This window comes from Triticum dicoccoides, chromosome 3B (genome assembly GCF_002162155.2).
Source record: "Triticum dicoccoides isolate Atlit2015 ecotype Zavitan chromosome 3B, WEW_v2.0, whole genome shotgun sequence".
NCBI lineage: Eukaryota > Viridiplantae > Streptophyta > Magnoliopsida > Poales > Poaceae > Triticum > Triticum dicoccoides.
Window position 1 is genome coordinate 336,167,107 of NC_041385.1, and position 14,778 is coordinate 336,181,884.

Genomic DNA, 14,778 nt, shown 5'->3' on the forward strand with positions numbered 1-14,778 from the left:
TGCCCGATCGGGTGCGTTGATTCGTCAGTCACTCCTGAGAATGGCTTGGTGGGGTGCAGCTGGTAGTATGGGACCTGGAGCCTGTCGAACGTTTGGACGAAGATAACATTGAGCCTTGCTCCGCCATCAATGAGAGTCTTGGTGACGGTCACGTTGTTGATGACGGGGGAGCAGAGCATGGGGAGCGTGCCAGCGGTGGCCGCGCACTTGAGCCGGTCTGTGGAGTCGAAGGTGATGGCGCACTTTGACCACTTGAGAGGGCAAGTTGCCTCAAGCTTGGGGAGCGCCGCATTGACCTCGCGCGCAAACTGCTTGAAGACACAGTGGGAAGCTGGGGCTTGTGAGCTGCCCAAGATGCAGGCGATGGCCCGCGGCTCCTGGAAGCCCCCAGCCATCTCATCCTGATGGTGATCTTCGTTCCTTCTTGGAGGTGGAGGCAGAGCAGGCAAGGGTGCCTTGCCCGTAGGGCGGTCCTCACGAGGTTGCTCCCTCCAGTTGCCCTCGCAAGGCTGGTCCTGCCAGCGGTCCTCACGAGGCTGGTCGCGCCAATCCTGACGGCGGTCGCGTCCATCCCAGCGTCCTCCACCTCGGCCACCTGTGCGACAGTAGTCACGATCATTGCGCTCGGGGCGTTGGCCGAGGCGCCCATCGCGGAGAGCCGTGAGCTCCTGGCAGTCGCTGGTGTTGTGGCTGTAGACGTTGTGGAAGGCGCAGAACGGCCGCTTTCCCTTGGATGACTCGGGGTGGTCGCAGCCGCGCTTGGTCTCTGGCTCTGCCGCAAGCACAGCTAGCCCCTCGCGCTTCGTGTCCTTGGTCTTGGTCTTCTTGTCTTCTGGATCAGCATCAGGGAGCTCGAGGAGGGAAAGGCGTCCCTCCTCAGCCCTCGCACACTTGTTCGCCATGTAGAACATCTCCAGAGCAGTGCAGAGGTCCTCGCGGATGGCGAGCTCCTCCTTCATCTTGACATCGCGGAGGCCATTGGTGAATGTGGAGATGATGGCCTCATCAGACACCTTGGAAATCTTGAGGCGGACGTTGTTGAAGCGCTGGATATACTTATGCAGGATCTCCCCAGGCTGCTGCTTGACGTGGCGCAGGTCGCCCGTGGCCGACGGACGGTCGCGAGTGCCCTGGAAGTTGGCGATGAAGCGGCTGCGCATCTCCTCCCAGGAAGAAACTGACCCCTCGGTCAGGTTTAGGAGCCAAGAACGCGCGCCATCCTTGAGGGCCATCGGGAACCAGTTTGCCATGATCTTCTCGTCGCCGTTGGCCGCCTCAATGCTCAGCTTGTAGATCTGTAGGAACTCGGCGGGGTCTGTGGTGTCGTCGTATTGTGGAGGCAGGTCAGGCTTGAACTTGCTCAGCCAAACGACGTTGCGGAGCTCTGCAGTAAACGCACGGCATCCTGCCGTGGCCACCGGAGGTCGTCGAGGGGGTGGAACGTGGTCCTGGTGCACGCGCACCGCCACCTCCTATGGCGGCTCGCGAGCCTGGTGCTGGGGTGCTGGAAGCACGCGCGCTTCTCCTTTGGGACGTTGAACCACCTGGCAGCTCATGTCGTCCCGAGCTAGCGCCGAGCACTATGGGTTGCGTCATGGAGCCATACGCCTTGGCTCGACGATGGCGCCCCGGGCCGGAAGCGGAGAAGGAGCCCCGTGCACGACGTCGCCCGCTGCAGGTGGTTGCTGAGGCAGCGAGCGAGCCAGCCTGTCGGAGCCCCCGTGCGCGACACTGACGAGCTCGGCAATACGCTCGAGCCACTCCTCGTAGAGATCACTCACGGGACGGTAGCGAAGGAGCTCCCGCGCCGTGAGCAGAGCGGCCTGCGTGTCCACCTGGCCGCGGTGCGCATGGGAGAACGAAGCTGCTGGGGTCAGCGATGGAGTAGCGGTGCGGCCATCACGGCGCACTGATGGGTGCAGCGACGAAGCTTGCTGCTCGTGGCCGGCAGGGCCCATGGTGGCGTTGGTCACCGGAGAAGGAGCACGGTAGGCGTAGTCGTCACCCGCCGGAGCCGTCGGAGCGACGCGGGCAACGACCCCGGCCTGACGCTTGGCGCGAGCCCTGCGCGCGTCGGCCATGGAGATATCAGAGCAGAGATGGATCAAAAGACGGAAGAGAGGATCCGACGCACCCCTACCTGGCACGCCAAATGTCAGATTTTGGGATCCGGCAACCCTTGAGAGGTTCAAACTCTGGGGTGCATGCGGAGATCTCAACCTGCCCAGCCTGCCTACTCGCGATCCTCCTTAGCCTAGCGTGTAGAGCTCACAGAGACACAAAGACACAGAGATTGATACTGGTTCGGGCCACCGTTGAGTGTAATACCCTAATCCAGTGTGATGTGGTGGATTGCCTCGAGGGGCTATGGATGAACTATTACAAGGATGAACAAGCCTCAGGAGGTGAGGTGTTCTTGAGCTGGTGTGGTGCTCGGGGTGGAAAAATGATCTCCCTCCCACTATGGTGGTGGCTAAGTCCTATATATAGTGGCCTTGGTCCTCTTCCCAAATATGAGCAGGAAGGGATTCCACTACGGCGGGATTTGAAAGGGGACAAGTAGTACAGTCTATCCTGACAAAAGTAGTCTTCGCCTACGAAAAGGCTTTGGTTGTGACGCTGCGGTGGGCTCGGTGATGACCTCCGTCCTGCCGTCCTGGCGGTCTTGGTATTGTTGCACCAGAATGGAAACCTTTGGTTGATTCCTCGGGACTCCGCGCCTGTGGCTTGCCTCCCTTGCACCGAACAGGAAACTTGCGCTCTGCACCCGCCTGGTGCCCGCCTGGCCTTGGTCGTCATGGCTCACGTCAGTTGTGCCTCATGAGGTAGCTCCATAGAACTCTCCACCCCTCAGGAGCCCTTCTGAGGAGGCTAACTCCTTCAGGGGTCTTGGCGTCGTTCGCTCGCGAGGCTCGGCCCCTGGCGAGGGTCTTGATGTGTTGGTGTTGAAGCTGAGCCATACCAGGTCGTCGATGGAGTCACGCGGTGGGCCGCAGCCAGGCAGGACTAGATACCCCCAAGTACAGGACGCCGACAGGTTCCACATGGGCAAAAGTGCCACTACCATTTCTACCACTAGACAAAGGAACTTTCTCACTAGTAGCTTCCCCCTTCTGGGAGTTAGCATCCGTCACCTTGTTAGTGGGATCGACCACTTCCAACGGTGCGGTGCATAATTTGAGACCATCAAGAAAGTTCTTAAGCATGCCTTTAACCTCGGCCGTCATGGAGGTTTTCAATGTGTCCAAATCCACATTGAATTCCTCACGTGTGACCGAGGTTCCCCCATCGGCCGTAGACGAGGTCGGAATCGCACCGGGGTGCTCCTCCTCACCGTCAATGATGTCAACCATACTCTTTGGACGACAAAGTCCTTAATAAAGAGACGAGGCTCTGATACCAATTGAAAGGATCGATATAGTTTACTAGAGGGGGGTGAATAGGCAACTAACAACTTTTAGCTTTTCTTTAACAAATTAAACTTTGCATCAAAGTAGGTTGTCTAGATATGCAACTAGGTGAGCAACCTATATGATACAACAACAATAAACACACAAGCAAGCAAAGGATAGAACACAATATATCTTGCACAAGTAAAGGTAAGAGATAACCAAGAGTGGAATAGATGGAGACGAGGATGTGTTACCGAAGTTCCTTCCCTTTGAAGGGAAGTACGTCTCCGTTGGAGCGGTGTGGAGGCACAATGCTCCCCAAGAAGCCACTAGGGCCACCGTATTCTCCTCACGCCCTCACACAATGCGAGATGCCGTGATTCCACTATTGGTGCCCTTGGAGGCGGCGACCGAACCTTTACAAACAAGGTTGTGGCAATCTCCACAACTTAATTGGAGGCTCCCAACGACACCACGAAGCTTCACCACAATGGACTATAGCTCCATGGTGACCTCAACCGTCTAGGGTGCTCAAACACCCAAGAATAACAAGATCTGCAAGGGATTAGTGGGGGATCAAATTTCTCTTGGTGGAGGTGTAGATCGAGGCCTTCTCAAGCAATCCCTAAAGAATCAACAAGTTTGATTGGCTAGGGAGAGAGATCGGGCAAAAATGGAGCTTAGAGCATCAATGGAGCTTGGGGATGGAAGAGGTAGTCAACTCGAAGAAGAAGACACCCCTTTTATAGTGGAAGAACAAATCCAACCGTTATCCACCAACTCAGCCCGCGATGCGCGGTACTACCGCACCAAACAAGCGGTACTACCGCACGGGCCTGCGGTACTACCGCGGGGGACCGCGGTACTACCGATGGCTCGGCAGAGACCAGGACTAGACCTGTTGTGCAGAGACAGGGAGCGGTAGAACCGCTGGCGCGGCACTACCGTGCCCCCTTGCGGTACTATCGCAAGGCAGGGATAGTCAAGCCAGAGAAGGCATGGACATAAAAAATTACATCCGTGACTACTTCCGCTGAGTTTAGGACTATGCAAAAATCCGACATGGTACTACCGCACGACAAGCGCGGTACTACCGTGTAGGGCGCGGATGTAAAAAATTACATCCGCCCCTACTACCGTTCATGCCGCTGTGCCTGGCCAGGGCTTACGGTACTACCACACCGAGAGCGTGGTACTACCGCCTTGGGCGCGGATGTAAAAAGTTACATCCGCGCCTACTACCGCTCGGGCAACAGCACCTGACCTGAAACCTATGGTACTACCGCTCCCGTGGAGCGGTACTACCATGGGCACTTGTGGTACTACCGTGCAGGATGCCGGTACTACCGCAAGGGCATGCAGTAGTACCGCTCAGGGGAGCAGTACTACCGCCTGCCTCAGAACAGCAACATTAGGAGTCCTTCATTTTGTCTAGACATGGAAAGACGGAGGATGCTCCAAAGAGCCAAAGGAAAGGCGGTGCAAAAAGGAACAAATGTGTACGTGAGATTCCACCCAAACCTTTCCAACGCGGACCCCCTCTTAATAGTATGGCTTTCCTACGACTCAAATCCACCGAAAAGAAACGTAGAGAAACACCGTCTTCAATAGTCTTCGAGGGGCACCAAATCGTCTTGTGTTTAGACATGATATATCTGAAATGCTCAAAGCACACGATTAGTCCACCAAAAGCATTGTCATCAATCACCAACACTACTAAGGGATAAATATGCCCTTACAACTGTGATTGCAGTGTTAGGCCTTGAGTACTTGAGGGGGGCAAATGTTGAAGATACATCGTGCTTATTGGCGATGAATGCCAGTAGGGGCTTCCCGGGGATGCTTGGTAGTATAGACTGTATGCACTGGGAGTGGAAGAACTGCCCTTCTGCTTGGCAAGGGCAGTATAGGGCCCATGTCAAGGCTTGCACTATCATACTTGAGGTCGTGGCCTCACAAGATCTTGCACTTTCTTCGGCATGGCCAGATCGCACAATCATATCTACGTGCTTCAACGCTCGCTGATGTTTGCAACTCTTGCCAAAGGCAACTGTCCGCCGGTGAATGTTAACATCAAAGGACATAACTACAACAAAGGATATATGCTACCTAGCCGACGGTATCTATTCTCAGTGGATCACTATTGTGAAGACAATCTCCAACCATGTCGGAGAGAAAAATGTGGTGTGCGGGCCCCCTTGTGCGGATATGTAAGGTTCATCCTATAGAGAAGATTCTCGAATGCAGAAAGAAGGGTTCCTCAAGTTGGGTGGGTGTGGTTTCGATAATGTAGAAAGGAGGTTCTTCACATAATGTAAGTGTTTGCGATGGTCATTTTTCAGCTAACCCAGCGCACATGCTCCCATCCTTTGTCATCATCCCCGTAGGGCAAAAATCTGGTGCGCATGAAACACACAAAAGGGAGGGTGGGCGGGCAATTGATAATGGGTAGTGTAACTATTCACCATAATCTCCCCGTTGTGTTGATTAACCAATTTCAAAGAGCACATAACAATTTTATCATATTAATCTAAAAATGTGTTTTACAGGGTTAATTATGGTGTGGTCACTAATCGTTGGCATGTAGAACACCCAAGACGTAAGAAGGGTGAGGGTGGAGGAAGTTGTTGTTGTAATGCCTGGCAAGTAGCTTTGGCTTTAAGGGATAGCCGAACCACTAAATCACGTTGGAGAAGTGAAAAAACCAGTTTACTCCTCTAAACCAGATCTAGCCGATCGCCTCAAATCCAAAGAGAAGTAAAAAAAATACTCCAAGTGACCGCCGAGGAGTATACTCGCCCCCTTGGCACTGCTCACTCCACCGCCGTCGTCGCCTAATCCACTCCCCTGTCGCCCATACACGCTGCCCGAGACCCATCAGCAGTCGACATTGCCGACTGCGGCGGCCACGGCGCCAAAGATGGCGACGACGGGAACAATGACAACAATATTGGCAAGGGCGGGCGGGCGGCGGTAGTGGGGTCGATGGGAGCGTGTACTGTGACCTAGACGACATCACAAACGTGTACCCTTGATCGGGGGTCTGTCCAGAGCTGAGTGGAAGGAGATCGTCGAAAAATCCGATAGCAATTAGGTTTAGCTTGACTGACATTTAAAATTTTTATGAAAACGACACCGAGTTTCAGTTTGTATGTTTAAGTAGTATACTTCTTTGAATCTACTTTGTGTTCATTTGCACCGGATTAGTTTTTAAGCTTTAACTTTGTGGAGTAATTTTACTTCACTGATACTAACTTGGCGGTTTTTTAGTGGTCGGCTGGGTAGGATCAAAAAAATTAAACATAAACGTATTAAAAAACAACAGCAGAAAACGCAGGGGTGCGAGTATGTGGTCCTACGTGAACTAAATGGATTGTTAACTAGCCAGTGCACTCGAATAAAAAGATCAAGACCACGTGATACATGTGATAAGCAATTCAAACTATTAAAAAAAAGAATAAAAAGATCGTGAGAGAATGATTTTATCTTTTACGATGCGCCCATGAGCATCCTTTCGCCCGTAGCCCATGCTCTGTAATGTTGCGTGCCGTATCGAACGTGGCCGTGGCAGTACGGGAGATCATGATCTCTAGTCTAGGGCTCACGGGTGCTCCTTTCTTTCCCTTCATCCCTATCCCTATCCCTATCCCTATCCCTATCCCTATCTATATCTATACCTACTAATAAAGGGGCTATTGCTTCTTATACCATCGTAAATTTCGTCCGTCCTTGGTTTCGTCCGTCGTCGTCCCTCGCTAGATTATGCGAGGCATCGTAGGTTCACCGTATGGGCCGGCCCTAGCTTTTGTTTAAAAAAGACGGTGCTAGAGCGATTTCAGGTTCCAACTCACGACTAGTATTTTTTTCACGGGCCAGCAGCTAGCTACCCAAGTCCTTTGGTCAAAAACAAGGTTGACTTACTCATTGAATAGTCCCACCTTGGTCCCCGACATGAAATCATCCCAATTTATATATATTTTTAAGTTCCTGAGTATCAAGATGACATCAAGGGGAGAATCAATCTTAAAGAAGGAGAGAGAGACGAGATCCGTGGACAGAAATCAATCTTAAAGGAGAGAGAGATGAGGCAAATATTTAGAAAAAATTGCTACAACCAGCCATGGATGTGCCCAGCCTAATAGAAAGGTTGCAGCAAGAGTTTGAGCTAATAAATCTTCAAGAAGGAAGAGAGAGCCAGTGAAGCTCACCCACATCAGAGAAAATTCAAAAAAATAGTGCAGGCAGGCGCCACTGCTGATTTCGCGGATGAGAAAACTTGGGGCTCACCAACATCCGACGCCCCAGCGGGCAGCTGCACTGCACACATCGTCCCACCTACGCGCCCTGAGCAGTCCGCCGCTACGCCAGACCACATCCGCCACAGGCCGGCCGCAAGCCAATACGCAGCCGCGCTGCAACCGGTCCGACGCGCGGTCCGACGAACGCGAGTCTCCAGATCTGGCAACCGAGCGACTGCACATCGGCACCGCAGTCCCCGTCGCCCAGCCACCAGCAAACGAACACCGATCCAGCCCGGCGGCGAGGTGGCCTCGTACTTGTGTTTAGGCAAAGTCGTGCAAAAGAAAAGGAATATAATATAATTTTGCAAATGAAACAAACAACCAGCATTTTCTAAAAAAACATACTAAAAACCTGTTTGCTTTTGAATATTAACAAATAAATTTTGTATAAACAATCCCACTTCAATGAATCACAACTCTTGCATTCACTGATAGTGTGATGCTGAAGTAGTGTCGTCAAGACATGGGTGTGCCTTCATAAAAAAAATTAACTGCAGACACAAAAACTCCTACCATCGTCGATGGGGGCGTCGAACATGAAAAGTGGCAACATGAATGAAGCGCTAAAAATGTATACACTTACACCTAGAGAGGCTGAGCTGACGGGTCTTGAGATTGATGAACTCACCACAAACATTTCGCTATCGACGCAAATGTCACCTCCCACTCAAACAAGAATCCGTCTCTTTACGAGACATTAAAGTGTCCAACCTGATTTTTAGTTCCTGGTGGTATTGGGGTACCACCGTCCTACTACGGGGTGTTTGTTTTCAGGGATTTTTTTATGTAGGGACTAGAAAAAGTCCCTCTTAGAAACTTTTTTACCAAACGTGAGGGACTTTTTAGGGACTAAACTAGGCATTTGGGACTAAATGAAGAAGACTCTCAAGGAGAGTCTTTTTTGGGACTTTTTGAGACTTTTCCAACAATGCCCCTCCATGCATCCATTGGCCCGCCATCCCATGGTGGTGTTTGATTGTTATTTTTCTATATACTAGGGGCAACATGGTCATTTAATAACCTCTAGAAAGGGACTAGGGACTTTTTAATCGCTGGAAACAAACAGGAAGGAACTTTTTAGGGACTAGGGACTTTTTAGTTGGGACTAGAAAAAGTCCTAAGACTTATGAACCAAACAGGGCCTAACCCTCCAAGCAAAGGTTGGTTATAAGGGTTAAAGATAAATTGGTCAGACCTTATATGGCCATGCATGCATGCGCTGTAGTAATGAACATTAAAGTAGGATATGCATTTCTTCTATACCTCGGCATGCGCCTCCATGCTCCTGTCGTGCTGCGCTGATGGGTGTTTTGGTGAACACATCAATTTTCTTTCTTGTTGCTATAAAATACTCTTTCAAACCAAACAACTAATCATCTCTAAAAGCAACATAATAACAATCGTGTTTGCATTCCAAAGTTTTGAAAATTCTTATAAAACTTTGGACTACTTATTAAACCCTTGAATAGTATATACAACAGTTCCGCCCTCTCTATATCCCACTAAAAATGTGTTAAAAAATGTTCATCTTCAAAACAATTTCAGTTCTAATTTTCTTCAAGATTGTTCAAAAAAATTCAAATAAAGAAATATTCATGTTTTTCAAAAAGAAAAAAGAAAACTGATTGACAAATTATTTCATAAACCACTACCGATGTTTATCAAAACTACATGTATGAACGGTTCAAAAAAAACTACATGTATGAAATTGTGCATAATGGCACACAGAGTAAATTTTACAAGTTTTTTGGCCCGTTGCAACGCATGAGCATTTGTACTACTCTTTATCTTTATCTTTATCTTTACCTATTAATAAAGCACTTATTGCTTCCGGTCGTACGTTGTCAGTGTTTTCGCAAAAAAGTCCCTGCTATTGTAGTTATTCGACCCGCAGTCCTCGTCATAAGTCAGCCCGAACCGGTACGAAGGAAAAAAAATAACCCAGCCCCGCGCTCCGCCTCTCCGCGCCGCGCTCTGCCCCGTCTCCTGCTCCCCCGCCTCCTGCTCCGCCGGCCGCCTCCTGCCCTGCCTCGTCGCGGTCCGCCGGCGGACTCCTGTCCCTCCCCGCCTCGCCGCGCTGCGCCGGCTTCCTTCTGCTCCGCCCCGCCTCACCGTGCTCCGCCGCCCGCCTCCTGCCCTGCCTCGCCTCGCTCCGCCGACGGCCTCCTGCCCCGCCCTGCCTTGCCACTCTCTGCCGGGAACCTCCTGCGCCGCCCCGTCTAACCATGCTCCGCCGGCCACCTCCTGCCTACCACCCTGGAGAACGGCGACAGGCGGCTGCCAACGGACGGATACAGGCGGAGGAGGGTCAGAGAGGCGCGCAGAAGGCCAATGAGGTTGGGGGCCACCGGATCCAGAGTTCGGGATGGCGCCATGGTTGCTCGGTGAGCTCCTGCAAGGGAACATGGTGGGGCGCGATTTAAAGGGAGATGTGAGAGAGAAGGAAAAGGGGGTGGGGCAGAGATTCTGCTGCTCACCGGCGAATATCGAGCGCTTGGGCGCCATGCGCGGCTGCGGGCGATTGTGGACACAGCCTTAGGCAAGCCGTTGCTGCTTTCGAGTGCGAGTGTCGCTCCGTCGAGTCCGACGGATGAAGGATTAGCGGAGGGGCGGGCTGTGGAGACTTCTGGGAGGCTAGTGGAGGCATTGGCCTTGTCGGAAGGCCGGAGGAGCCGACCGGTGGCGGCTCGCCATGGCTGCACTGCACGGGAGTGGAGGCAGGCGTTCGATGGCCAGTCCGTGTGGATGCAGATGAGACCCAGCCATGATGAACAAATAGCAGCAAACTGTGTTGGTCTTTTCCTCCTATCTGAATTTTCTGCAGATGGGATCCAGCCGTGATAAACAAACAGCAGTAGGCCGTGCTGCTCTTTTATCTATCTAAATTTTGTGCAACTCAGATCCACCAAGGAGAGATGGATGAGGCCGTGCTGCTCCTTTCATCTATCTCAATTGCTATATGAAAAGCTCTGAATTTCCAATCAGGTAAATATCACCACTAACTCTCATTTTCAGGCATAGTATATGTGCTTCTGCATATAAAGAATATGCGTGCTTCTTTCATTTTCCCTGTTCATACTTATACTGCAGCAGATAGATACATTTGTATATGGCACTACCATTTGTGTCCTGTCTAATATAGTTCTTTTTTGGGATTGAACAACATCAGTTATTTTTTTAGGATTAAACAACATCAGTTAGTTGTACTTGCTTGAAGTCTTGACCCTGAGCATAACCTGATATCAACAAGCAAAAAAATTTGTTTTAATGTATGCAAATAGTCACATTGTCTGTTTAGTTGAGGGTCGTTTTTCAGTACATGAATTTGCTGCACTGTCATGTAAAAGGATTTGCACTGATGCTAATCATAGTTCTATGGAACTGAATCAACATGGTATTTAATCCTTCTCAACATGAGTTACAAGTTCTTTATTTATTATCCTTTTAATTTAGTATACTAAGTAATTTTGATGTGAAGCTCTGCCTTTGTAAGCAGCCATGGGGGACCGATCAGAAGCGAGGTCCTTGCTGCTCGTGTCTTCTTCAGCTTGCCAGCGACAGGCAGGAATCCGGTCAGTGGCCGCTACATAAGTACAGATTACGGAAGAGACCTAAGTCCGACCACCGCCCAGCTCCCAGCTACTCGCTACAATTCGCACATCCACCTCAATTTGGATAAGCGCTCCAGGCGAGGTGTCCCCAGCTAGGAGCAGATCGGGATCCCATGGCTCCACCTCTCCACGGGCGTTGGATCTTTGCCCCCCAGCCGTGGCCACTCCTCAGGTTTGCTGGCTAACGTCACGCCGGTTCCAAGGCAGGTTTCTCCTAGGGGAACCTCCTAGGGTGTGTCCTACGAGGTATGTATATGCTTTCATGCCCTCTTTGTGCTCGACCTTTGTATGCTCGTTTAGGCAATCTTAGTTGACTCACGCGATAGATCATTTATGTTGTGTGTTTAGGTAGAAGTTTCTTGCTCGGTTCCTATTGTTTGGGATGATCCAGATGAGATAGTGCATCAGTTGCTCACATGAAGAAACCATCACAATGAGATTCCTCTTCTAATCTGGCAAGTACTATTCCTACTTGACTGACGAACATCGTATCTGTAGTATCTCTCTTTGTGCACTGTTGGTTATGTTGTATTACTTCTGCGTGTTTTTTTTTCATATTTTACCAATGGATGTTTGTGTTAGGAACTGATATTCACTAGCTTTCATATTCTGCTTTAGTTTTTGAATACTGAAAGTGCATGCCCAATCTTAATAAAGACTGGAATCAAAATTGTCTCACAGATGACTGATTGATTTTTTTTAGGGAATTCACATTATTCATATATACGAGTAGGTGGCAGTAATATCCTGAAGTGCAGAGTTGCTGGGCTAATTTACTAATGAAACTCACTATCATATGCTTGGATGTCTTGATCACCTCAAGGGACATTAGGGAGCTGAACTCAGGAATGTTTATACTAAAGGTGTAGCTAAAGCAACTTCATGTCTAAATACTTGAAACTTTGGCTTCCTTCTTGAAACTTTGGCTTCCTTCCTGTGGTCGTATGTATTTCGTTCTTAAGGCTTATTTTTTTCAGTTTAGCAACAAAGGTTAGGTAAAGGCACCCATAGGTACACCGAAACCTGAAAGTTTCTTTCGCTCTCCTCCCTGCAGATCTATGCTTATTTCCCAATAGATGTAGCTTCTTATATAATTAAAAGATCGTATTCTGAGTGTGTTCGTGTTCTAAAATCAGTAATGGTGGTATCTTGGTAGAACTAATGCATTTCATTATGATTTACTATCTCGACTTAAAAAACATTGACTGATTTTACAGCTGATGTGCACATAATATACTGCCATACGTTTTGTAGTATTATCCTTTTAAGAACAAGTGCCGGTGCTCTGTTTTGCTAATCGAAAAGGTGCAGTTTATTATTGTCCTTCAAGTATGGTGCCAGCATATGTGTTTTAACTTTTTGTCCCTTGTTTTGCTATGTTTAACCTTTCATGCCCAGCTTCTTTGATAAACTAATTGTCCCCTTCAAGGCCACTGACTGCATGACGGAGAGGTTGTCAATTGGACAGATTTGTCCTAAATTTCATTACTCAGTGCTGACCTCTTTATTATTATCTCATTTGTCCATTAGACTTTTTGAAGGATGATACTAATCTGTACATTGCAGAATTGCCATGCTTCTCTTTGTATTCATATACAAATTTGAAGCTTATAGCTTGATTTACATCTAAATGACTTCGACTTTAGTGTTTATAGAGTGGTTTCATGAATTGATCAATATCGTCGTTCCAAAATGTTACCCATAGAGTTTCCAAGCATAACCACATACTGTTTTACCAGAATTTAGTGTAATGTTATTTCTCTAAAAATCTAACCAATGGAATAATTATACTATTTTATGCGTGTGTTAAAACACAATCTGTGGACTATAATATACGTCACTGACCCTATATATATATATATATATCTACCTAATAATAAAGAGAATTGGGTTTCTGTCGTCCGTCAAAAAAAAATACCCCCGAAGTTGCTAGAAATTACCCACTATGCCACCCATAAGTAAAGAAAACGATTTGATTTTTTTTTCAAAAGTCACCTCCATCTTGGTGTTCTTTAAAGGTCCGACTCCCTTATTAAACACAGATGCACGAGTGCTCCAGTGGCTAACTCATTGCTTTTCTTCCCTGGAGACCAGGGTTCGCCCTTTCACACTTTTTCCCTTCCTTTTCTCACAAACGTTCACTGTATTAATGGGCCGGCCCATGTGCGTGGCTTCACATATCTTTTTTTAATTTCATTTTTCTCTTTTTTCTTTTCTCATTTTATTTCCGTTTCAGAAAATAAAATGTTTGTGAATTCAAAAATGGAAAATTCGGGATATTCCATATGTTTCTCATTCGGGATATTCCAAATTTAAAAGTTATGAGTTTCAAAAAATTGTTAAAGAAATCATAAAATGTTTGTGCATTCAAAAATGGAAAATCATCAAATTTTCTCGGATTCGAAAAGTGTCGGTGATTTTACATACCGTTCACAAATATTCCATATGTTTCTCATTCGGGATATTCCAAATTTAAAAGTTACGAGTTTCAAAAAATTGTTAAAGAAATCATAAAATATTTGTGCATTCAAAAATGGAAAATAATCAAATTTTCTCGGATTCGAAAAGTGTCGGTGATTTTACATACCGTTCACAAATATTCCATATGTTTCTCATTCGGGATATTCCAAATTTAAAAGTTACGAGTTTCAAAAAATTGTTAAAGAAATCATAAAATGTTTGTGCATTCAAAAATGGAAAATCATCAAATTTTCTCGGATTCGAAAAGTGTCGGTGATTTTACATACTGTTCACAAATTATAAAAAACATGATTTTAAAAAGTGGTCAGGAAATAGTATCATGTTCATGATTTTTAAAAAATAACCATGTATTCGAAACACATTCGTGTATCTGAAAAAAAATCCATAAAATTTTAGAGGTTGTTAACAAAAGTTCAAAAAAATTACAAATTCACAAAAGTTCTAAAAAATCACAAATTTTAAAATTAGTTCTCCAATATTTTTAAAAATCATCGATTAAAAAATGTTGAGTCAAAAAATGTTGAAGTATTCGAAAACTATTCATGCATTTCAAAAAATGCTCATAAACAAAACGAACGTTAAATCCAAAATTTCAAAAAAGAACTTTTTCGATTCGCTAAACTGTTCGCCGATTCAAAAGTCTTTTATGTATAGGATTTGATTAGTTTTTGAAAACTTTTTATATGTCTAAGCATTGTTAGTAGTTTGTGGTTGATGAGATAGAAAAATTTAAGTTTTAAACATTCCCTTGCACAATATAATGACAAGTGTGGCGTGGAGTGGCAAGCTCATAGCCTTGGGATTTACCACGTCAAATGCATTATGATCACGTGGACATCGCGACCATCATTAGAAAGGGTGAGAGAAAAGATAAGTGGCAACATGGTGAGCCTCCGTGTTAAAATAGAGGAAGCTCATATGTCGTGGTATTAAGTCCAACTTATTAGACTAATGCATAATATTTTTTCTAAATTTTTTATCTTCCGTTGCAAC

General features: G+C 47.3%; 1 long non-coding RNA gene across 1 annotated transcript; it reads left to right on the top strand.

Annotated features, from left to right (window-relative positions):
- The first annotated feature begins 9,677 nt into the window (after positions 1–9,677).
- On the top strand, positions 9,678–11,836 carry LOC119281274. Its single transcript, XR_005138345.1, has 3 exons — positions 9,678–10,678; positions 11,190–11,550; positions 11,653–11,836. It is a non-coding gene; the product is annotated as an uncharacterized LOC119281274 (long non-coding RNA).
- The last annotated feature ends 2,942 nt before the right edge of the window (positions 11,837–14,778 follow it).